The sequence below is a fragment of the Phacochoerus africanus genome, chromosome 1, assembly GCF_016906955.1.
Source record: "Phacochoerus africanus isolate WHEZ1 chromosome 1, ROS_Pafr_v1, whole genome shotgun sequence".
Lineage (NCBI taxonomy): Eukaryota > Metazoa > Chordata > Mammalia > Artiodactyla > Suidae > Phacochoerus > Phacochoerus africanus.
The window spans coordinates 176,320,826-176,345,136 of record NC_062544.1 but is presented as its reverse complement, the minus strand read 5'-3'; the positions used below and the strand labels follow the sequence as shown (position 1 = coordinate 176,345,136).

The 24,311-nt window shown below is 40.4% G+C and overlaps 1 protein-coding gene and 1 non-coding gene across 2 annotated transcripts in view; one reads left to right on the top strand and one right to left on the bottom strand.

The window, feature by feature from the left end:
- The window catches only part of KCNAB1 (potassium voltage-gated channel subfamily A regulatory beta subunit 1), a 422,364-nt gene that overhangs the window by 388,004 nt on the left and 10,049 nt on the right, over positions 1–24,311 (bottom strand). The window lies entirely within an intron of this gene.
- LOC125114358 (small nucleolar RNA SNORA70) lies at positions 11,498–11,632 on the top strand. The gene has a single exon (XR_007131773.1). It is a non-coding gene; the product is annotated as a small nucleolar RNA SNORA70 (small nucleolar RNA).

Genomic DNA, 24,311 nt, shown 5'->3' with positions numbered 1-24,311 from the left:
TCTCAAATCTCCACTATTTTGAAAATTCTACTATGCCACACACATAATAAAAGCTTAGTAAATATTCTTTGAATTTCAATTAATCAATAAGTTAATTTCAATGATTTCAGTAAAATAAAATCCTAGGCAATACTGGTGATTCTCAACCAGGATGGGACAGCAGGAATTCATCATAGTATCTGCATAAAAAGTGACTAATGAGAAATAAATTTATTTCACCCAAAAACATTTATTCTATATCTATAGTATGCTAAGTACATAGGCTTTCAAAAATAAAGATATATTATATTCTCTATCCTCTCAAGATTAAATAGATAAACCTCTCTTCCAATTCAATGGGCTCTCAAGGAAGAGAATTCTAGAAGGTTTCTTCTCCCTTCCTACCACTTCCTTCCACTGAACAACAGGACAAAGTTGTAAGAAAGGGAAAGTCCAGCTTCTAGCCTGCTCTGTCCAGCTACCCTCTCCTCCCCGCCAGTTTTGGCAGAATGGCCTCTCAACTTTATGGAGTAGAATTTCTGGAGCAGTACCTCAGAGTCATAGTGCACTGGAGCCAGAGTTAAGTCATCTTAGCAGTTTCCTTGGCTCATGGTTGTTAACCCTTGGGGGCATATCAGCTCACCTGGGGATATTTTTCAAAATAACCTTTGCCTGTCTCCCAGGTTCAGATATGTTCTGGATGATGTGAGGAGTGGAATAGGCCTGCAGTGCTGTCCCTAGTTAAGAAGCACTGGCAAAGTCCAAGATTTTGATATAGTCCACAGGAATATAAGGAACTTGCCCAAGATCATAGAGAAACTTCAAATCCAGGTCTGCTTACTCCAAATACCAATCTTTCTCTAATCCTAGAATCCCAAGTTGAGCTCTAGGAAGTCTGGTGACCCTCCTAAAACATATGTAAAACTTGGATATGAGTGAATATGCACATTTAACTGGGGATAGGGTCCATGGCTCTTAACAGATTCTCAAAAAGATCCCTCAGCCACCAAACTTAAAAAATATAACTTCAAATTTGCATTGGCTGTTTCCCAGGCAACTCTGAAAAATGTCTGGGTAGAGTGGGGCAGGACCAGCCATGTCTGACTGGGTCCTTCCATCATGTGATTTGAAGAGTGCAGTTTGAGCCCCACTCTATAAGAGCTCCTCAATGTACTCCTGGACTTTTGCCTGAATTCTCCTTATACATTAAGTGATTTTTCCCTATTTGAATAAAGATGCCCTTCGAGAAATAAAACAAGTCATTATCATACACGGTGGAGATGAACTCATTATACTACTTCCAGAGTGCCCATGGAGGAGCTACAAGCATATTTGGAGGACAGGGAGGAGGCTGTCAGACCACAGGGACCACCCCCCCTCACTGGAGGAATGGGGATAGCCCGACAGAGAAATAGCCATGAAAATAGGAGACAGATGAGCTTCCAAAGCCCAAAACATCCCTTTACTGACAGCTGTGCAGAATATAAATCTAAACTCATGGCAAAAGATCAGAAGCCTCATGAGCAAACTGATCGTTTGACTGAGATCACTCTAAGCCCTGCGGCATTCTCCATCAAACAAATAAACAGGTAAGTAAAAAAATAAATCACATGACAGCCAGGGAAGCATCATGTTGCCCTGAAGGATTCCACTAGCATCTGGCAGAGTAAGCTTGAAACTGGCACATCTTATACAAATGAGAGTTCACTGAAGATGCCCCCTCACTTGCAGCCCAAATCATGTGGCTTCCTACTGCCTCTTTACATGACTGCATCTGCAGCTCCACGCCTTCTGCTCTCACTGGGCTGTGAGACCAAGAGAACCAGTGGAAGCAACCACCTTTGCTAAATATGAGCTCCTCCAACCCTTTGACCTCACTCACACCTGACATTTCGGGGCAGTTAGCCACCTATACACAGACCTACAGAAAGATTTGACAGATAGACAGGTTCCTGATTTCCCTGACTATATGCTAATACTATATGTTTATGCTTTGATTATATGCTAAAACAATCAAGTTGTCAGAGAAGGCTTACCCCATTTCTTATGATGCAGGTCACTGTGGGGAAATTTTTATTTTCTTGAGTGCCATAGATCCTAATAACGAGTTTACTTCCCCCCACCCCACCCCAACCCTCAGGACAGCTGTTCGCACAGCTAGAGAACTCCTCCTGCTGAATTCTCATCCAGGAACCTGCAATAAAGCAGCACCTCCTTATAAGCCCTGAATATAGTGTATTGTCAGCCACACAACTTTTTTAATTCTTACCTGGGGACAATCCACTAAAAATAATTTATTCCTTGAAGGGAGCAAAGATAGAAAATATCAAGAATCTAGTCCCTAAAATTAATGTTCAGTGAATTGGAGACAAGAACACTAGACCTGAGTAATATCTTTCTTCCCAAATGGACAAGGTGTTAGGTTCTCTAGAGAAACAGAACCAACAGGAGATTTTGTGTGTGTGTGTGTGTGTGTGTGTGTGTGTGCACGCGCACGCACACGCACGCGCTCATGCAAAAAGAGAGAGAATATACATAAATATACGTATACATAAAGAGATTTATTACAAGCAGTTGGTTCATATGATTATGGAGGTTGAGAAGTTCCACTGTCATCTGAAAGCCAGGGACCCAGGAGAGCTGGTGCTGTAGTTCTAGTCTAAGTCCAAAGGCCTGAGGGCCAGGAGAGCCCATGGTGTAAGTCCCAGCCTGAGGACAGGAGACAACCCATGTCTCAGTTCAAACAGCCAAGCAGAAAGCAAATTTTCCCTTTCTCTGCCTTTTTGATCTATACAAGCCTTCAACTGACTGAGTGCTGTCCACTCACTTTGGGGAGCACAGTCTGTTTTCTAAGTCTACCAACTCAAATGCTAATCTCTGCTGGAAACACACCCTGAGACACAGCCAGAAATAATGTTTAAACAAATACCTGGGCATTCTTTGGCCCTGTCAAGATGACATAAAAGTAACCATCACATACATCTTGTTGCACTTTTGCGGATTCTATAGAGACTTTAGAGTCAATGATCTCATTTAAAGATGGAGAAAACTGAGGTCCCCAGAGAGGTTAAGAGAATTAGATCTCACAGATAGTTGATGGTGATGCTGGAAATAAAACCTAGATGGACTGTGCTATTTTTTTTTCTTACCACCATTGTATGATAGTAGTTCTTATTACCCAAATAGTTCATCATCCAGTTCTAGTGCATTTAACATTTTTAATTAATTGGTTGAAATAGAAAGACTCCCACTTCCAGAGGATCAATTTTTCTTCTTCTCTTTTTCTCCTCCTCTTCCCAATGCCTTGCTATGTCTCCCATCATTCTTTCATCTCAGAAATATTCTGGCCAACTCATCAGTCAACTTGATAATAGTTCTGTTACCTCCCACAGTGAAATTAGGGGTGCAGATCTTAAGACATCATAGATGTGTTGTGAGAAGAGTACTGAGTCTGTTTCTACTGAACATACAGATTTCATGGCAAGGTCTTATAACCAGGTTCCTTACCCTTCTCAGAAGTTGACACAGTGAGTTGAGGCATCTGACATTCAGGCTTTCTTCCAGGCTTTTCTTTCCCTTAAGAGGAGGATGCTTTGCTAGACAACACTTGTCAGGTGCTTTAGATGAACCCTATGTGTCTTTCCCCAGCCCAAATCTTTACATCCAGAGGTGTTGGTGAAGTCATGTGGGGCTACAAAGACAGGTTGCAACCACTCTGTCTTTAAAAGCATTAAATATACCCTCAGCTCTTTCTGTGGCTGGTAAAACCCAGGCTCAGAGCCTCTTCCTAGCCTCTGATATGGCCCCAGGGACCTTCAGGATCAGACCTCAGTCCTTTGGTCTGAGAGCCTTTTTTATTTATTATTATTATTATTATTATTATTATTATTTTGTCTTTTTAGGAACATACCCGTGGCATATAGAGGTTCCCAGGCTAGGGGTCTAATCAGAGCTGTAGATACTGGCCTATGCCACAGCCACAGCAACACAAGATCTGAGTCACATCTGCAACCTACACTGTAGCTTACGGCAACACCAGATCCTTAACCCACTGAGCAAGGCCAGGAATTGAACCTGCATCCTCATGGATCCTAGTTGGATTTGTTATCGCTGAGCCACAAGGGGAACTCCTACTCTGAGAGCCTTATCTCCCAGTCTTATCTTCCTATATGACCTCATGATGACTGCATCAATTTAAATAAAGAGGCCTTCTTGGAGTTCCCGTCGTGGCGCAGTGGTTAATGAATCTGACTAGGAACCATGAGGTTGCAGGTTCGGTCCCTGGCCTTGCTCAGTGGGTTAAGGATCCTGCGTTGCCGTGAGCTGTGGTGTAGGTTGCAGACGCGGCTCGGATCCTGCATTGCTGTGGCTCTGGCGTAGGCCAGTGGCTACAGCTCCGATTCGACCCCTAGCCTGGGAACCTCCATATGCTGTGGGAGCGGCCCAAAGAAATAGCAAAAAGACCAAAAAAAAAAAAAAAAAGAGGCCTTCTGTCTCCCCTCAGTGACCACTACCCAATGACTACTGGCCTAGATATAAGTGGCCCATCAATATCCTTCATTCCCTTTTTAAAAATGTCATTTGAAGTATACAACAAAGCATTGCTTAAAAATTCTGTTATGAAATTCCACTGTCCCTATGCCTGTCACACCCCACCATAGGGAATTAGAGTGTGTTTGCTCACAGCATCTAGTTTAATAACAGCTTCTAATGAATACAGATACAAAGAAAATCACCAGGTTTATGTGTGAATCTACTGGGCATCAAATGCTCATCTTGTTCCTAGTTCAACGATTTTTCTCAAAATTTCTTTAAACCCTCTGTACGTGTGTACAAAACACACACACACACACACACACACACACACACACACTGGGCATATTGCCAAGTAATACAAAACCCAGTCTACTGTGTTTTACTGTGTCCAGGTTGAGCTGAAATGCATTTAAAAGGTGTTTGTGATAAGGTTTCTTATTAAAGAACCTCCTTGCCTGGTACATATTCACATTCTCAGATACATTCTAGGAGTTTCCATTGTGGCTCAGTGGTTAACAAATCCAACTAGGAACCATGAGGTTGCAGGTTCAATCCCTGGTCTCACTCAGTGGGTTAAGGATCCGGCGTTGCCATGAGCTGTGGTGTAGGTCGCAGACGCAGCTCAGATCCCACATTGCTGTGGCTCTGGCATAGGCCGGTGGCTACAGCTCTGATTAGACACCTAGCCTGGGAATCTCCACATGCTGCGGGGCCCTAGGGAAAAAAAAAAAAAAAAGAAGTCAGATACATTCTACTCCCAGAAATCTCCTTTGACTTGGTCAGATTAAATAAATACAAAGAATCTACCAGTAGGTTGAACTTCTTTGTCACTGATTTCAAAAAGAATTCCCAAAAAAGGACTGTCCAGAGAAAACAGTTGTTTATATTCTTAGAGATCATAGGCTCTGTACAGATTCAGTTCTCTGGGGGCGGGGGGATGGAGAGCCCTTGAAATAAACACTCAGGGCACTGGAGTACATACATATTGGACTCTCCTTTGTGGTTGGTTTATTCAAAGCAGAAAATGTTATGGAAATATGAGGAACCGTCTTCAGGGAGGACGTATTTCATATTCTTGTCCTTTAATGGTCCTAATGATATAAAATTGCATAAAATAAGTATTGCCACTAAATGAAAAGTATAAATCTCTTTCCCCTTTTGCTATCCAATTTCCCTCAAGGAGACTCTTTCAAGCATTCTACTTTATAGTCTGTGCTAATTTCTCCATAGCCAAAGGACCACTGGGGAGAAATTTATATCTGAAATGTAGTCATATGGATTGGGATTCCTCAGGAAAGCTACTATTCAATGACATTTATAGGGGAGAGAAACCAGTATAGACCATTCTTACTCTTGCAATGTTGTTTCAGGAAACAATATCATAGGTCAACATGATATAAGTGGAAAATTATTTAAGCATGTTTGTGTGTGTTGTTTCTATCTATGACCTGGTGCTCAGCTTTGATAAAAATGGCCCTAAATACCATATTTAACCAATGATAAATTCTTATCCTTGTGTAAATTGCACAAAGGTATCACAATGTAATTGGGTTAAGTACAGAAACTCTGAGCACTCAATAACCTTTGAATCATGTCCCCGAAGCTATGTTTTGCGCACTTCACCCCCAGAGAGCAGTCTGTGGAATTCCTCTCTTCACCACAGTTTGGAGAAGAGATTTAGCTGATCAGAAAATGCAGTTTGCTCAGATCTAAGACAGGAAGATCTAACAGGAAGCTGGTGCCTTGTGAACCCAGAGAGAAGCCATTCTCAGGATGTACAGGCTTCAGCAAAAGAGGGAAAAGAGGGTCCTTGGAAATGAAGTTGATTAGGATATTGTACTTAAAACAAATTTTGAACAGAGACTGAAAGCAAAGGCCAATTAAAAATAGTCAAATATTCCATGTGGCAAGACCCACTCAAGAAAGGAAATTCAAGCAGGTCAAGAACAGGAGCTGTTCTCTTAGTCATCTCTGACTAAGGGGTTTTGCCAGTTCCTTCTTGAAGAGGGACAGAACATCATTGTTTGTTGTATATAATGAGACTTAAAATAACTGCATATGGTTTCCATTATACAGAGTGGGTCCAGGCATTTTCAACTAATTATTTTTCCATCTTCCTGAAGTCCCAGTGCAACCCCTCTAGATGAAGATACTGGGGCTGAATGAACATTATTCGGATAGCACAAGCTTTCTGGTGCACTTAAGATTCTGACTCTGAGTGAGCTCCCTGGGTAAATATCATTCCTTACAAAATGTTGCTTTAAAGGCTTATTTATGTCTTGGACTACTATTAGATACAAAGAGATAGCATAGAGATTTAAGTGTATATAAATCAATTTAACAATGTAGAATGATAATGTTATGTAACAATTTTACATGATGTAGTATAAAAAGCATTCCTTGCCTTATTCTACTAGAAAAGAAATGACAGATGGAAGAGCACTTTCATTAGAATAATGGACTTAAGAAGTTTTTCTTTCAACAAGTTTTTCATAGAAATGTGGAAAAACTACCTGAGGCACCTTGATTACTAACAAACTGATCTGGGAATTCTTGTTTACCTCTCAGTATAAATTACTATGGTACAAATGTCCATATTAAAGACCCAACTTTTGGGAGTGCCCTTTGTGGTGCAGCGGAAACAAAGATGACTAGTAACCATGAGGTTGCCGGTTCGATCCCTGGCGTTGGTCAGTGGGTTAAGGATCCTGTGTCACCGTGAGCTGTGGTGTAGGTCTCAGACACAGCTCAGATCCTGCGTTGTTGTGGCTGTGTCTCCGATTCAACCCCTAGCCTTGGAACCTCCATATGCTGCAGGTGGGGTCCTTAAAAGGAAAAAAAAAAGACTGAGTTTTTGGTGATTTTACTGTCCTCAAAATAGCACATCTTGCTGTTTCTTGAGCTGATTTCTCACCAACTAACTTCACATGTACATTGATGTTATGAAAGGCAAGTGTAAGTATTTCCAAAATTCCACTCTTGAATACATGTTGATACATGCATGCTGTATTGCCTGAAATACAGTAGGCACTAAATATATACTTATTTATTGAGTGACTAAATGAACAACTAGATGTGGTAGGTGCTCTGTAAAGATTCTGTGAAGAAAGTTTAGGTGAATAAGATTTACTGTATATTGGAGATTTAAGATATACCTTTTAATATTTTTACATCTCTGAATTGAATGCTTCTTATAGTAATAGTCTTAAAATTATGATAGGCAATGTGTGTCTTTCTTACTGGTACAGAAATTAGTAGTGCATCTTACAACTGACGGTGGTTTTGATTTTATGATTATCTTATGTCACATTTCTAGCTGAGAGAACATGTCTTGTGAAAAAAACTCACGTTATAAATATAGAAGAAATCTTAGAGGGCATCTTGTTATACCCTTCTCATTTAATAGACATCAAAACTGAGATCTGAAGAGGTCGAGACCCAAATAATTCATGTATTTCACAGAAACGTTGGAAGTAAAGACAGTTTTCCTGACTCTTCACTGAATATACCACACCATATCACTTTATTTCATAAATAACAATCTGCACTGATTTTTTTTTTTTGGTTAAAAAGCTATTTGGTTTTAAATTGGCTATTTGTTTTTATCAAAGATACCAGCTCTTATACATTTCAATGAGTTTTTGTTCAAAGTAGCACCTCTGAAAATTATAGACACTTTTATTCTATTGATGTTATCATAGCATAAAACATTTCTGGGGTTTGTTTGATATCATCTTCAGAGAAAGTTTATCTGTTAGAAAAGAAAATTAACCTTTTTACTTAGAACAGCAGTACTATTATTTCCTAGAGGGCATTTCAGAAATTTGCAGAAGTGATTTGATCTTAACAATAACTTCATGGCCACTGCCTTTTAGTGGCTATGGGTTAAAGACAAGCTCATGCCTAATCTTTGTTGAAAGCTCCCTTCTCTCCCACCCCCTATTCTTTTGGTCCCTGTAAAAAGCTTCGTATGGCACCTGCTGCAGAATCCCGGCCCAGGTGGACATCCCAGCCTGTACAACCACACCCTCGCACTTGGTCTGGGGTGTGGTATCCCCCCACCCCCAGAGAAAAGAATCATAGAAGAGGCTTGCAGGCCCTTCAGGAAAGGAATTCTGGGTATACAGGGAGAATGGTCCAGAAAGGGGAGCAGCTGGATGGGCACATACCTTGGGTCTCAAGGACTCTTTGTTCTATTGGGATCAGAATAGGGTCCTGGGCTGTCTAGGGCAGTGCTGGGTCATGCTGCCCTCCAAGCACAGTCCAGCACAACCAAGCAGTGCCTGTGTCCTGATTACTCCCAAATGTCCTGCCAAACTAAACCACGACAAATATAAACTGGTTCATAAGATCCTAAAAAGTCTTATAAGAAGTTACACAAAAATAGTCTTCTAGAAGGACTTTATTTGGAAGAGAGAAGCTTATATGAAATAAAGGTCTTAATCATAAAAATTATTGACCAGTTTATTCACTGCACACATTCTGTCTGCCAATTTCAACTGCTCATTTAATAGGAAAGGTTGTCTGTGCAATAGTGCAGTTAACACAAAAATAAAGAAACTATTTTCAACCAGCTAATAGATGAAATTTGAAAGCCCTTTAACAGATTTAAAGCCACATAAGAGGAGTTCCCGTCGTGGCACAGTGGTTAACGAATCTGACTAGGAACCATGAGGTTGCGGATTCGATCCCTGGCCTTGCTCAGTGGGTTAAAGATCTGGCGTTGCCGTGAGCTGTGGTGTAGGTTGCAGACTCGGCTCGGATCCTGCGTTGCTGTGGCTCTGGCGTAGGCCAGAGGCTACAGCTCCGATTAGCCCCCTAGCCTGGGAACTCCAAATGCCACAAGAGCAGCCAAATAAATGGCAAAAAGACAAAAAGAAAAAAGAAAACACATAAGAAGTACAGGACTCTCACTGACTTTTGTTACTTAGATTTGCTTTAAAATTCTCAATATTGAACCCTCTAACATTGTTGGTGGGAATGTAAATTGGTGCAGCCACTATGGAGGATGGTATGGAGGTTCCTTAAAAAACTAAAAGCAGAGTTGACATCAATCCCATTCTTGGGCATATATCTGGAGAAAACTCTAACTCAAAAAGATAATACACCCCAATGTTCAAAACAGCACTATTTACAATAACCAAAACTTGGAAGCAACCTAAGTGTCCTATATATATGTGTATATATATAGATGAGATTTGAAAGCCTCAAGAGTGTGTGTGTGTGTGTGTGTGTGTGTACACATACACATAATGGAATATTACTCAGCAATTAAAAGAATGAAATAATGTCATTTGCAGTAACATGGCTGGACCTAAAGATTATCAAAGTCAGAGAAAGACAAATATAATATGATATCACTTACATATGGAATCTAAAATATAATACAAATGAACTTACATACAAAACAGAAACAGACTCACCAAACTTATGGTTACTAAAGGGGGTGAAGGGAGGGATAAATTAGGAATTTAGGATTAGCGCATACAAACTACCATATATTAAACAGATAAACAACAAGGTCCTACTGTATAGCACTGGGAACTATATTCAATATAAGCCATAAATTGAGAGTAATATGAAATTTTTATATATATACATATATATATATGCATATTTATTTATTTTTTGTCTTTTTTGTCTTTCTAGGGCTGCACCCTCAGCATATGGAGGTTCCCAGGCTAGGGGTCCATTAGGAGCTCTTGCTGCCAGTCTACGCAAGAGCCACAGCAATGCCAGATCTGAGCCACGTCTGTGACTCACATCACAGCTCACGGCAACGCCAGATCCTTAACCCACTGAGCGAGACAAGGGATAAAACCCAAAACCTCATGGTTCCTCATCGGATTCACTTCCTTTGCGCCATGACAGGAACGCGTATATATGCATATATATAACTGAATCACTTTATTCTGTACCAGAAAGTAACACAACATTGTAAATCAACTATACTTATATTTTTAAAAGAAATAGAATCAATCTAGATTGAATTTTCAAGACTTCAAAATAAGTTTGAAATTTGAAAATAATCTCACATTCATAATGCCATACATATATATGGGCATTGTTTTTTAAACCACCATATTGTTTCTGTTTTTTAAACAGCCAGCCTGGGTTTTCATGTATTTCCTCGTGATTTGCTACTGTGTTGTAGTGTGACCTTGGCAATTCACCCAAACACTCAAAATGAATATTTTGAGTCCCTTAAAAGAATAGCCCATATTATTGCCAAGTTATGTATACATGATTTAAAATTTTTCTAGCACAACGATAAAAATAATATATTGATATTATTTATTTGGGGGTTACTGCCCCTCTAGTTCTACTACACAATTTGTTTATAGAGCCTTACATTACATTACTATTTGTTTTCAAATGCATCCTCTGCTCCCCTTTTTTTACGGAAGGTAAAGCCTCCAGGGCCTTTGTATGTATTAGAACCTGAGTGGGGCCTCCCCAGTCTGTGGGACTGCAAGGCAGTAACTAATGTGCCACTTCATTTCTAGTTCCTCCCACATTATAACACTGAGAATGATTTTCATACTACCCTTAAAAGTAAAGCCCAGCATGTTTTTTTGCCATATTATACTTTCTCATGACTTCTACAATTTATCTTGGCACATTACCTCTACTTCAAGTAAGGCCAGTTTCCTTTCTCTTAAAATGTACTCATTATCACTGAACACCCACATGTGGGAAGAAACAGGGGAGGTAAACTCCAGGCAGTTCCCAACATCACGACAGGCTTTCTTTTGCATGAGAGCAAAACCTAGGAACCCTTCACCCCCACCCCCTTCAGGAATCATTCTGAGATCCAAAGGGAAGGAAAGGCCTTATGAGAACACAGTAAACAAGTCCCCAATTCAACAAGATTTGAAATGGTGTTAAAAGTGGGAATTGATGATTTGTGTTAGAAATTAAAACAAGGAGTGGTCAGAAATACAAAAGGGAAGTAAAGCATAAATCTAAAAGTAAAGTTACTCTGCTACCAATTAAGCCAACTGTGCTCTTTTTCTCATGGGAACCCGGTGTGCAATGGCTGTCAACAGCAGATTCCTTGGTAGTATATGCAGCCTGCTGCTTGTGCAAGTTGCCCTAAGGGACCTTGGAGACAGGCCTTTCCAGTGAACATCCAGTCTTACCTCATGGTGCCCTCAATCTAGGCTCCAGACATGTATGTGGGGTACCTTTGGAAAGCCCCAGGGAACAGAGACCAGGTCTCACATTGGCCAGGTCATCACATCCATCCATACCAAGCTGTAGAACAAGGAGCATGTGATTGAGGCTCTATACAAGGCCATGTTTAAGTTTCCTGGCCACCAGAAGATCCATATCTCCAGGAAGTGGGGGATTTACTAAGTTTAATACAGAAGAATTTGAGGATATGGTGGCAGAAAAGACGACTGAGGGGTCAAATACATCCCTAATTGTGGCCCCCTGGACAAATGGTGGGTGCTGCAGTCATTAGGACCTTGGCACTGACCCCTCCTATACCCACCAATAAATTCTACTCTCCTGACAAAAAAAAAAAAAAAGAGTAATGTTAAAGATTAATACAAGTTAAAACATTAAACATACCCAAACAATTGCTCAAAAGAGGAAAGCTTAATGCAACATAGACAATCTGTGGAAGGAGCTATGATGTTTGTCAATAAAGTCAACTTCACGCAAGATTTTGTTAATTAGGAGCAGGAACTCAGGAGAAACACGCAGTTCCACTGGCTGTGGCAATTGCTACCTCCTCAATCCCCTCTATTCTGTGTTTCTAAGCTCCACCTCTCCCTTCTGTTGAATCTCCAGGATGACACAGAACAAGACCTTTGGTGCAGGCTCGTAATCCGCACATACTGCTGACCTCACAGTACACACATCTGTGTCCACCAGGCACTAGCTAACCCGCCCATCTGTCTGTGCTCACAGCCCAGCTTACAGAACTTCTGTGTTACATTCACCTTTCTTCTTCTGAGCAACTGAACAACCCATAGACCAGGCATCATGCTAGATGCCAGGAAAACAAGGGGCACATGGGCCCCCCTCCAGATACCTTCAAATGTAGTGAGAGAGCTGGTCATGTATATAAATAATTACAAACAGAGGCACATGGGGAGGAACACAGGTGGAAAGTGATCAGTTCTCAAGAGAGCCACCTCATTTGTGACCCCCAAAAATCCCTGCTCATATACAGAATGGTGTGAGGATCGAATGGGACACTGTATCTTTTTTTTTTTTTTTTTTTTTTGCTTTTTAGAGCCACTCCTGTGTGGCATATGGAGATTTCCAGGCTAGGGGTCAAATCAGAGCTGTAGCCACCGGCCTATACCACAGCTACAGCAACACCAGATCCAAGCCGCATCTGCAACCCACACCACAGCTCACAGCAACGCTGGATCCTTAACCCACTGAGCAAGGCCAGGGATTGAACCCGCAACCTCATGGTTCCTAGTTGGATTCATTTCCACTGCGCCACAATGGGAACTATATCTGAAAAGTCTAATGCTCTTTTCTGGGGCACTCATCTTTATGTGTCCGGTCTTTCTTATCTGGTCTCGTCTAAACTCTAGTGTTGGGCAAAATGTCAGCAAACAAAGCAGGGCTAGAGCAAGCCATACTTCATATTTCACCAGTTTCCCAGATTAATTCACCATATTTAGATAACTGATTCTGAAAGGCAGTCCTCCCCACAGCCAATGGGTTAAGAATCAGTTAGAACTAAGAAGGAGAATATGTGGGACATTGCAGGCGAGCTGCCCAGCACTGACTTTTGTACATTAGTATGCGTCATCCAGCCCCTCAGTCATCCTGGGAGGCCAGGATAACAAGTGATGAATCACCTTGTAGATCATAAGGCTGTGTGCAGAGTAAATGCGTCTTTGTACTCTGACGTCCATGCAATGTTTAGTCTTGATTTATTAATTCTGTACGATGGTTGTCATTGCTGCAAAAGGGTAATGAAATAACAAGATAAAGCTGATTTAAAAGTACTTCTTCATCTAAATGTCTACACTCAGCAAAAAGTCATGGCTGGGTTTGAACTGACAAAAATAAAGAAGTTCATGTTTCTCTTTTCCTAATTTTAGGGTTCAGCTGGTGCCAGAAATCTGCTCATCGTAGTAATTTAATCACCAGGGCCAAATAATCTTTCTCATTGACTTGAAAAATATCTGGATACATAAGGTAGCATAAATCAAAACGCCTTTTGGTGAGGCACATTCTGACATCTTCCCCATAACAGAGTTCTATTTACAAGTTACTAAATCAACCCCACTGCCGGATAGTAATTTGATACTTATTATTCATTATTCCTATACTCTCCCCCATGAGGTTGACATGATGGTTAACCAGAGCCCCCATGACCTGACTTGTCTCAAGGTAGGCAATTATGTAAAAAAAAAAAAAAAAAAATTTTAATGACATAGTTATTTTGAGACCCTGGAAAAAAATCCATAAAAGCAAAGTCAATCTTAAGGATTTTGAACTTGAGATTCCTGCCTGGAGTTGACATTTTAATGGAAGGCTACCCTGTTGGATGATGGAGATGTTCTGTATTTTCACCATCCAGTACAGTAGCCATTATCCTCATATGTATATTAAGTAGTTGACTGAGGCTAATGCCACCTAAGGAACTGAATTTTGATTTTAATTTAACTTAATGTCAATTAACTTTAACATATAGCCACATGTGACTAGTGGCTACCACATAGGATAGCACAGTATGAGTTCTGTTTTCAAATCCTACTGAATAAACCACATCTAGACTTAAATATTAAAAGCAGTTTTCCAAACTACATGAATATAATTCTTCTGCAATGGGTTATTAAGTTCAGGGCACCTAAGTTTTGTGAATCCCATAACTGATTTTGTAGACTGTGTAGCCTTGTTTTTCTGGTCTTATTTCTATCTTAAACCAGTGTCAGAGGGGATTCTAGCTTCCTTTGGTTAAGTTTGAAGCAGCTAATCAAATAAGGGAGATAAAGAGTTGTTTTATTAATTCGGAGCCAGCAGAGTAAGCAGACTTCCAGGCTGTTCCAAGATCAACCCGTACGTTTTTTAACCCAAAGGTGCAAGATGCTGTCTGGCAGACAGCTTCAATTTGAGTCACCAACAAGGTTGATCTGAAGAAACTTCACAGACACCACATGTCTACAAGGGATATTAGTGGCCACCTTATCCTTTTTAAGTAAAAGACTCCACGTCTTAATAACATCTGGATTCTGAATTGCTGAAGACTCAGTTGAATGTTCAATGAAAATAAGACAACTGTCTTCTCAGGATGGTCAGGAGGGATATGACTGAAGTCAGTTGATGGGAGGTTTTGTGGTTTTTTTTGGTTTTTGGTTTTGGTTTTGTTTTGTTTTGTTTGCTTTTTAGGGCCGCACCTGTGGCATGTGGAAGTTCACAAGCTAGGGGTCAAATCGGAGCTACAGCTGCTAGCCTACACCACAGCCACAGAAATGTGGGGATCCAAGCCCCGGCTGCAAACTACACCACAGTTCATGGCAACGCTAGATCGCTTCATCGCAGACCCACAGGGGGAGGCCAGGGATCTAATCCGCATCCTCATGGATACCAGTCAGATTCGTTTCCTCTGAGCCACGAAGGGGAACTCCTGGGAGGTTTTGTTTGGAGAGCTAGTTAGCCTTATTAGTGTCTAGCACAATGTTTTGCATGTAGCAGGTGGTAAAAATTATTAGCTGATTGATTGCATACTTGATCTAAAATTGGAAGAAATAGATTTACATATTGCACAAAAATAAACAGCTGTAGTGTTATTGCTACTATATGCACTTTTTTGTTTAAAAACACCCAGTATAAATAGAACCTAAATATACAATCTATTCAATTTGGCAATGTTTAGAAAACCATTTTATGATTTCAAGTGATAAAATCACTTCAGATGTGAGTTTTCTAAAGGCTTCTTTTATGTGCCCAACACTGAAAATCAAGTATCCCAAGTGCATCATTCTAATATTGTTCTGAGGTTTTGTAAATTCTTAGAGTGTTTTCAATATTCAAATCAAAAAACTCAAAATCATGTCATAAATAAGTAAATTGTGTTAGTAGTGTCTTTTTAATACAGGCAAAGCACACAATTATTTTTACAGATAAAAATAGAAATACCTTGCCAGTAATTCTTCACTCATTTTATCTGTGCTTACATATATAGACATTTTGTAGGTATTTAAGTCAAAGATGATTCATTTTAGGAAAAGTGTGAAGCCACAATGCTTTGCTTCTGTGGACTAGCCTTCAGAGATTATGCAGAAACCCATATGTGAGTAGAATTAAAATATTTTCAAAAGGTATAGATGGCTATATTCATAAAGAATATAAGACCAAAAGTGAAATGATAGATCTAAAATCAGCATGAAATGAAGTTATGGGGGGGAAACCTCCCTCTGACTGAAGCCTGGTACACCCACGTTTGGAATTAAGAAGTCAGATAAAAACCTTCTTTTTCTTGATTATCAGCCCTTTGGGGAGGGTGGGCTGGGGGAGTAGGTTTGGAGTATGTGTGTGTGTGAACTAATCACTCCATCTTTCAGTCTGGTTACCAATAAAAGAGCCATTAAGAATAATATGACACATATGGAGTGCCTGTCGTGACTCAGCAAGTTAATAATCTGACTAGCATCCACAAGGATGCAGGTTCAAGCACTGGTCTCACTCAGTGGGTTAGAGATTCAGCATTGCTGCAAGCTGTGGTGTAGGTTACAGACACAGCCTGGATCCTGTGTAGCTGTGGCTGTGGCCCGCAGCTATAGCTCTGATTTGACCCCTAGCCTGGGAATTTCCATATGCAAAAAAAAAAAAAAAAAGAGTAATATGACACACAAGAGGCAAACTGGTAGTAGTAAAGGCATAGGGTTTTTATAGGAAGTAGAAGGTAGATGATGGGGGCCATGCAGTTGATTCTAGGGATTTAGGAGCATTCCCAGGGCAGCCTGCACCCACCTGGCCTTCAAGTCCTTGTTAAAGAGGAGACACAGGCCAGCTTTAGAAGAAAGTCTTGAGCTGCTTAAACGAAATGTATTGTGGTTACTCTGAGTTAATAAATTGTAGTGAAGAGATAATTGCCTCAGTCAAGAATGTAGTAGGGGTTGCTTTAAAGTCAGACAAGGGAAAAAAGATCTGATAGTTCAGTGGATCTCTCTGAGGTTTCTTTTCATGTGAATGAGAATGGAGATGAGTTAAGCGATTCTGTGGAAGCATTTTGGAGAAGGGAGAGCCAGAGCAGCAGCTGTTGCGGAGCACTCCCCTTCTGCCTCCTTCCTGAGTCTGAGTGCCTACCTCAGGGCCTAATTAGAACAGTGAGCAGTTTCCCTTCTAGACACATGGAAATGAAAACCAGGATACAGTGAGCAAGGCTATACTAGAATACATCCCCTCACTGAACCTCCCCAAATCGCTCACCCGCTGCTTTCTTCATCCCATTACGTGCCTTTACTGGTGCCTTCGAGCCTTCTCACCTTGATCATTAAAATAGCTTTCTATCAGTTTCCTATGCACAGTTCTCTCAAAAATGCCTTTTTTAAGACGTAAATTTGATCTTTTTTTTCTTTCTTTCTTTTTTTAGGGCTGCACCTGGAACATATGGAAGTTCCCAGGCTAGGAGCTGAATCAGAAATGCAGCTGCAGGCCTACACCACAGCCACAGCCACAGCAACATGGGATCCAAGCTGCATCTGTGGCCTACATGGAAGCTTGGGACATCACTGTATCCTTAACCCACTAAGGCCAGGGATCGAATTCACATCCTCATGGATATTAATCAGGTTCTTAACCAGCTGAACCACAACAAGAATTCCCTATAAATTTGATCTTGTTATTTCTTAATGAGGAATGTCTTAACAGCTTTTCATGGCTAGTTCCTCCAATGATCTATTTCTTTCTTGCCTCTTAGCCTCTCTTCCAGTACTCTCCTCACCCAGAAGATTTGCCTGGACAAGGAGGAAGAGAAGGAAGACAAAGAAGAGTCCCCCTATGATATGTGCTTTATAGTTGTAACATTATTTCATTTTCTCCATAACCCTATGGGATAAGTATTGCCATTTCCTTTTTACTAATGAAAAAAGTGAATGGGCAGAAGGGATAGATAAATTGTGTAAGTCACCTACTTAGTAAGACTTAGAACCTTCAATTCCTTGTTAAACAGATCTATTTCTAAAATTTGTTTTATTTTTATTTTGCTTTTCAGGGCCACACCCTTGGCATATGGAGATTCCCAGGCTAAGGGTCTAATCAGAGCTATAGCCACCGGCCTACACCACTGCCGCAGCAACGCCAGATCTGAGCTGCATCTGCAACCTACACTACAGCTCATGGCAACTCTGGATCCTTAACCCACTGAGTGAGGCCAGGGATCACACCCACAACCCCATGGTTCCTAGTCGGATTTGTTTCTGCTGCATCACAACAGGAACTCCTAAAATTTGTTACATAACTGTCACTTCTAAGTCTTCAAATATCCTATTCCCACCATATCAAATGCTCTTCCAGTATTGGACCAAATGTTGAGCTCTTATTCATCCTACAAAAACCTGTATATGAATCATTAACTCTTGAAAGCCATCCCTGACCCTCAAGAGAGTATTCATCTCTTGTTCTACTACATTACAACTCTGTTTTAAACAGCAACATTGCATGTGTCACACAGACTCTAATTATCTGGTTGACATGACCATTTCCCTTAAGAGACTGCTCTTGGAATTGCTTGAAACCAGGAACCATGTCTCTCCCTATTGTGAGCTGAGTGATTAGCATATGTCCTGGGACACAACTGACACTGTGTTCAGTCCATCTTTGTAGATTTGAACAATTCTATTGTGCAAAGGATAAATTGGTAGATCAAAAAGCCTTTGGTTAAACTCTTAACTAGAACTTCACAAACCATCTATGTGAGTATTAGCAAATTGCTTGACCTCTTCAGGCCTCAGAAAATGTATTTATAAAAGTCACTGGAGGGATTAGGGGTGAGATACTAAATTACCACCAGTGTCTTCTCAGATTCCAAAACTCTATGCATTTATTCTTTGCATGCAGTGTGTGTGGAGGGGAACTACAGTAATCAGATGCAAAATGAAATACGACATTTATATAATTGCACTTGCTGAACAGTTGATGGAACTTAACTGTATTTATTGGAGCAATTGTGGGGGTGTGGAGCTAACCACCTTATAAATAAACCGCTTTATGAGTTTTTAATGTGTTCCTTATTAAAAATGCATTACTTTCCATGCTAAATTAAATAGCATTTAAAGCCAATGTTTCCCTTCTTACCTCTAGTTAAATGGGCTTTCTGCTTATTTTAGTTATATGATTAAGTAGAACAAGCTACTTGAGATATAGACCAACAGAGAAAAATATCCCTCTAAACATAAAAAAGAGGATTTTAGAGCCAGAGGAGAACTGAGAACCAGATCCAAGGCTCTAAGAAATGAAGCCAGCACACAAGTGGTTAATAGTGGAATAGCCTCATTCCCAATTTCCAGTTTCCTGACAAATGGAATCTTACTGCCATGAGTTCATTGCCATGCTAGTCTATGATATGTCTGTTCCCTCCAGATATGATCGCCAGAGAGTGTGGTCATATGGAGGTTGCCCACTATAATCGACTTCCCTCTTCTCACATCAAGAGTATTCTGACCCTCCATTCTCAGCCAGGGGTTGAGCATGAGGCTACAGAAGCCAGTTAGCTTCTCCATCACCCAGTTCCAGGTAGAGGTTCAGAGTAAAGTCATCCAATCAAAACCAAAGAATCAATAAGATGGAGCTTCTAGGAAAAGAAAGTTCCTTCTTTCTTCTGGAAGTGAAAGAGAGCTTTTGTCAGCCATCTTGAAGATTAAAGAGCTTAAAGCTGGCACAGACCCACCACTTTACAGAGCTGAGAGTAGAGCCATTACCAAAAAGAAAGTCACAAGTGCAGAGAGAGAGAAACTAGGTCCTATACACAATGTTTGTACCTTAAATCTACCATTTCCCGAAATTTTCCCCATATCTGGATTTTTAAATTATATTTGCTAGTACATTTCCTTTATTACGTAAGTCAGCTTGAGTTATTTTTCTCCTACTTGCAAAAAAAAATACATATATATCTAATAGAGATGATCTATGCTATTTAAAGTCATCTACAGAATGGAAGCATTTTGGTAGAATGCATTTCAATTTCTTATCTACGTAAAGGCCTAAATTTTTTTCCAGGTTACATTCAGAACAAGAGTATCTGTAAATCTCACTGCAGATCAGACTGCTGAATCTCAATACTTGTTTTAGATCTGAGGTAGCTCAAAAAAGAATTTCAGAAGCATATGTCTTAAATTCTTAAAATGTAATTTAAATTACCATTTTCCTCCCTTTTATTATAGTAATACACATACATTTGGAATTTAGAAATAGAGGATGGGGAAAAATTGTCCACATTCCTACCACCCAGAAACAACAATGGCTAATATTTGCTTGTTTTCCTTTGTCTTTTCTTTTTGTGCTTTCTTCTTCAATTGAGTCCATTCAGATTAAGTATAATAACTATTTGCTTTGATTTAAAAAGTGAATTTCAGGTCAATATGAAAGATTTAATTGATATGGAACATAACCCCCAAACACACATACACATACATATACACACTCCATGCAAAATGAATTGCTATATAACATGTAACAAAATGAATTTAAATGCAAGCTTAAGACCTATAAAAGGAAATCTCCAGATGTGAAACAAAGGGAGGACCAAAGTCAGAAAAGCAGACATCAGGGCACAGGTAGCATGTCTTCCTACCCTCACTCAGGAAAGCAGAGAAACTCTATTTCATGAGGCAAACATAGGTAAGTCCATGAGTATTATCTTTGGCAATCCAGCTTTATAAACTTAATGCTTATTGGGAAATCCTTCAATGTTCTGGTTGTAGGTTGGGCCAATTTAAGTTTTCAGCTATGATTTTGTATATCTTTCTCTACGTTCAGAGATGCTGTTCAGTGGATGGTAGTCAGAGTTTTGCTAACTAGGAGTTCCAAATTAACTTTAAAATTTTTCCTAAATATGAATATGGGTCTTTGCTTTCTTCTATTAAGCGTATTCCTAGGTGTAAAGTAAAATATGTAGCTCTCACTACTCCTTCTAAGGTTAACAGTGGGCTCCATATTCCTAAATCCTATGGTCTCCTCTCTGTCCTCATCTTACTTGACCTCTCAGCAGTACTGAACATAGTTCACCTTCCAGAGTCTTTCGCTGGGCTCCTGACAACATTGTAATGAAATGCTGCTCCTCTTGGAATAAGACGGGAGTGGAAATTGAGCAGGAAAAAGTAAAAAGGAAATTACAGTGAAGAATAGAGTGAAGTAAATGAGTGAGGAAAAGTGAATGAGAAGGATGTGTAAGGAGAAAACAATAAAGTGGGCTTATGACATTATGATAAGGATAATAGGCAGCTTCAAAGATCCTAAAATCCAAGATTTAAGGACCTATTCCCAATGAGAACAATACTGTCCCCAAGTACCACTAAAACAAATGAGGATACTTTGGATCCCTTTAGTAAAGAGAGAAGGTTGGGAAGCATGTGGCAAGGAGGCTATGGATGGAGAGTCTGGTAGGGCTACTCCCTGAGCCTGATAATGCAGCAGACTGTCTGCTAGTGAAGAATGAGGGCTCATTCCTCATACCCCTGCTTAATCATCCATTCATTCCACAAGCACTTATTGAGTTTAACACTAGACACCAGATTCTGAGGTTCAGCAATTATCCATACAGATAACTTCCCTGTCCTCTTGGCGTTCACACTCCAGTGGGAGAGAGAGACAACACAGAAACCAATAAATTTTAAGAGTGCTAAGAGGAAAAACAGGGGTAAAGGCAGGAGGTGCTAATTTGATGAATTTTACAAAGAAGTGACAATATGATTAGCCTTTTGGGAAATTGTGCATAGAGATTCCCGGTCTTATACTACAGCATCTCAAGAAGCAATCATGGCTCCTTTTAAAAGCTATAACCTTTAAAGTGCTCTAAAATTTCAAAAGCAGGGTGAGTCAGTGACCTGTTACAAACCCTCCAAATGCTAAAGCAAGAGTTCAGATAGCTAATGAGCTGCACATTTAACACCCACACTCTACAATTGTCAGAGCTCCTCTCTCATTCTGCCTTAACAAATTAAAAGGAATATCATGAAGGGGAAAATAGACTAAAGACAATTGGGTCAAAACTCCCTTACCTAAAATACTCCTCATGACCCACGTAGAGTCTGCATTTCCCTGGCTGCTGGGCCCTCTCAGCTACACCCTCCTCTCCCAGTGGGCATGGAGCCAGAATCCACACTCTACTGCTCTGCAGCTAGTTTGGAAGAGGCCTTTACCTTTGGCGGCTACTTTAGTCTCCTGGGGTGGTCCCCTGGCCCAGCTTGATGGGTACTTGATTTGGAAGCTAAGGAAGCTAGAGTCTAAGATAACCTCATACTTGGCCCTCCCTGCCCTCCCACTCTGCCTTCCAGGTTCAGAGGGCCTCACTCAGGTTCTGCTCATTCTCAATAGCCCCCCACAACAAGCAGCCCTCAGCGGATGTGGTAAGCACATAAACACAGATGACTGAATTGACGTAGGTCAACTAGGTCAGTATGTCCTTGAGATCATCTCAGAGTTGGACCTAAAGTCAAATGAAAATGTAGTGGCCTTGTTGGGCAGCTGAGGAAGACAAAGTCCTCGATGTAGAATGGGTAGCCACCGGACCTTTAGGACAAGCTTAGCATTTGTGTTGGCACCACAGCGCCACCTCCCAACCCAAAGCAGTCATTGCAATTAATCACTACTCTCCTACTGACCTCCCCTGTGCTAAATCAGATTCCAGTCTGAAATGTTCCAAATTGAAGGAAAAGAAAAAGACATATCAACAAAATACAATATGTGATCCTGAGATATATCTAACACTGGTGGAGTAAAAAATTTCTATAAAGGGCACGATTGTGTCAGCTGTCAAAATTAGAATACAGACGATTGATGAGATAAAAACTGTAAATTTGACTGAAGTTGGTCATTGTACTTGGGGATATAATAAAGAACATTCTTAGCCTTAGGTACTGAAGGGTAAAGAGCCATTACATGTAATTTACTCTCAAAAGGCTTGGAAAAAAAATTGGAGGTGGGGGGAGGGGATGAAGAAAGCAAGCAGGTAAGAACATGACCAAATGGAGCAAAATGTTAATATTAAAGATTAAAATATCTACAGATATTCTATGTATTATTCTTACAACTTTTCTGTATGTTTGAAATTATTTTCAACTAAAAAGGGGTTTTTTCATACTCTGATTTTAAGACTAAATAGGTTATCTAAAAATACCTCCACTATTACCTGAACTTCTACCATTAGATGTTTGTTTCTTTGGATATGACATATTTTACAGACATCCCAGGACCTCATCTTCAACTAGGAACACTTTGCTTTCACCTGCTTGAATACAGCATTCTTCTGCATTATAATTGTTTGAAATACATTGTGCTAGAATGTATCTTCATCTGGACATTAGCACACATTACAAAATGTTTTAACAGAAACTTAGGAAGCATGAGGTGATAACTAGCTAAGGGCAGACAGAGGAATCCCTGGATGAGAGGCTAAAGTGCTAGGCATGGAATGGCATCCCACGATAAGCAAAAACGAGCCCTGGATACAGAGGAGGAATGGCACCATCATTCGAACACCTCCTAATTTGGTGCTGAGCCAAACCTGCAAGGTCGTGGTTCTAAGAACATCCGTGCATTCTGATCCAGCCTTCTCCCAGGCAATCCTGACAACACACTCCTTACAGATTCACTACATCCTGAGTAATAGGGTGCCTGCACCTGAGATGGGGCAGAAGACATCAACAGAACATTTTCTGAAAGAAGGCCTAGCGGGAGATTCTTCTACCTTTCTTTTCTCCACCGGCCACCCGCAGAGGGCTGTGGTGTGGTTTAGAATCCCCTCTTCTTGGAAACTCCCAGACATAGGAAATGTGCTCTATCAAATATCTAACTGGGTTAGGTTAGGATACCATATGCCTGCTATAAGATCATGGATTCTTGGAGTTCCCATTGTGGCACAGCAGGCTAAGAACCCAACTAGGATCCATAAGGATGTGAGTTCGATCCCTGGCTTTTAAGTGGGTTAAAGATCCTGCAATGCTGTGAGCTGTAGTGCAGGTTGCAGACACAGCTTGGATCTAACTGTGGCTATGGCTGTGGCAGCCAGCTACAGTTCCGATTGGACCCCTAGCCCAGGAACTTCCATGTGCCGCAGGTGCGGCCTGAAAAAGACCAAAAAAAAAAAAAAAAAGTCAGGATTTCTGGGAATCCAGAGTATGCTGGCCATAACTTCTTGCTTTTTTCTCACTATAGAAAATTTCCCATTGTGGCATAAAAATCGATGATTCTTAATTTTCACAGTCAAGGAAAATATACAAATTCAAATTTAAGTCTAGCAGAAATTTCACTGAAAAAAGATACATGCACCAGTATGTTCATTGAAGCACTATTCACAATAGCCAAGACATAAACAACCTAAATGCCCATCGAGAGATGATTGGATTAGGAAGATGCGGTACATATATACAATGGAATACCACTCAGCCATTAAAAAGGACAAAATAATGCCATTTGTAGCAACATGGATGGAACTAGAGACTCGTACTGGGTGAAGTAAGTCAGAAAGAGAAAGACAGACACCATATGATATTACTTATATGTGGAATCTAAAATATGGCACAAATGGTCTATCTACAAAACATAAAAGATCATGGACATTTAGGACAGATTCGTGTTTGGCAGAGGAGAGGGGGAGG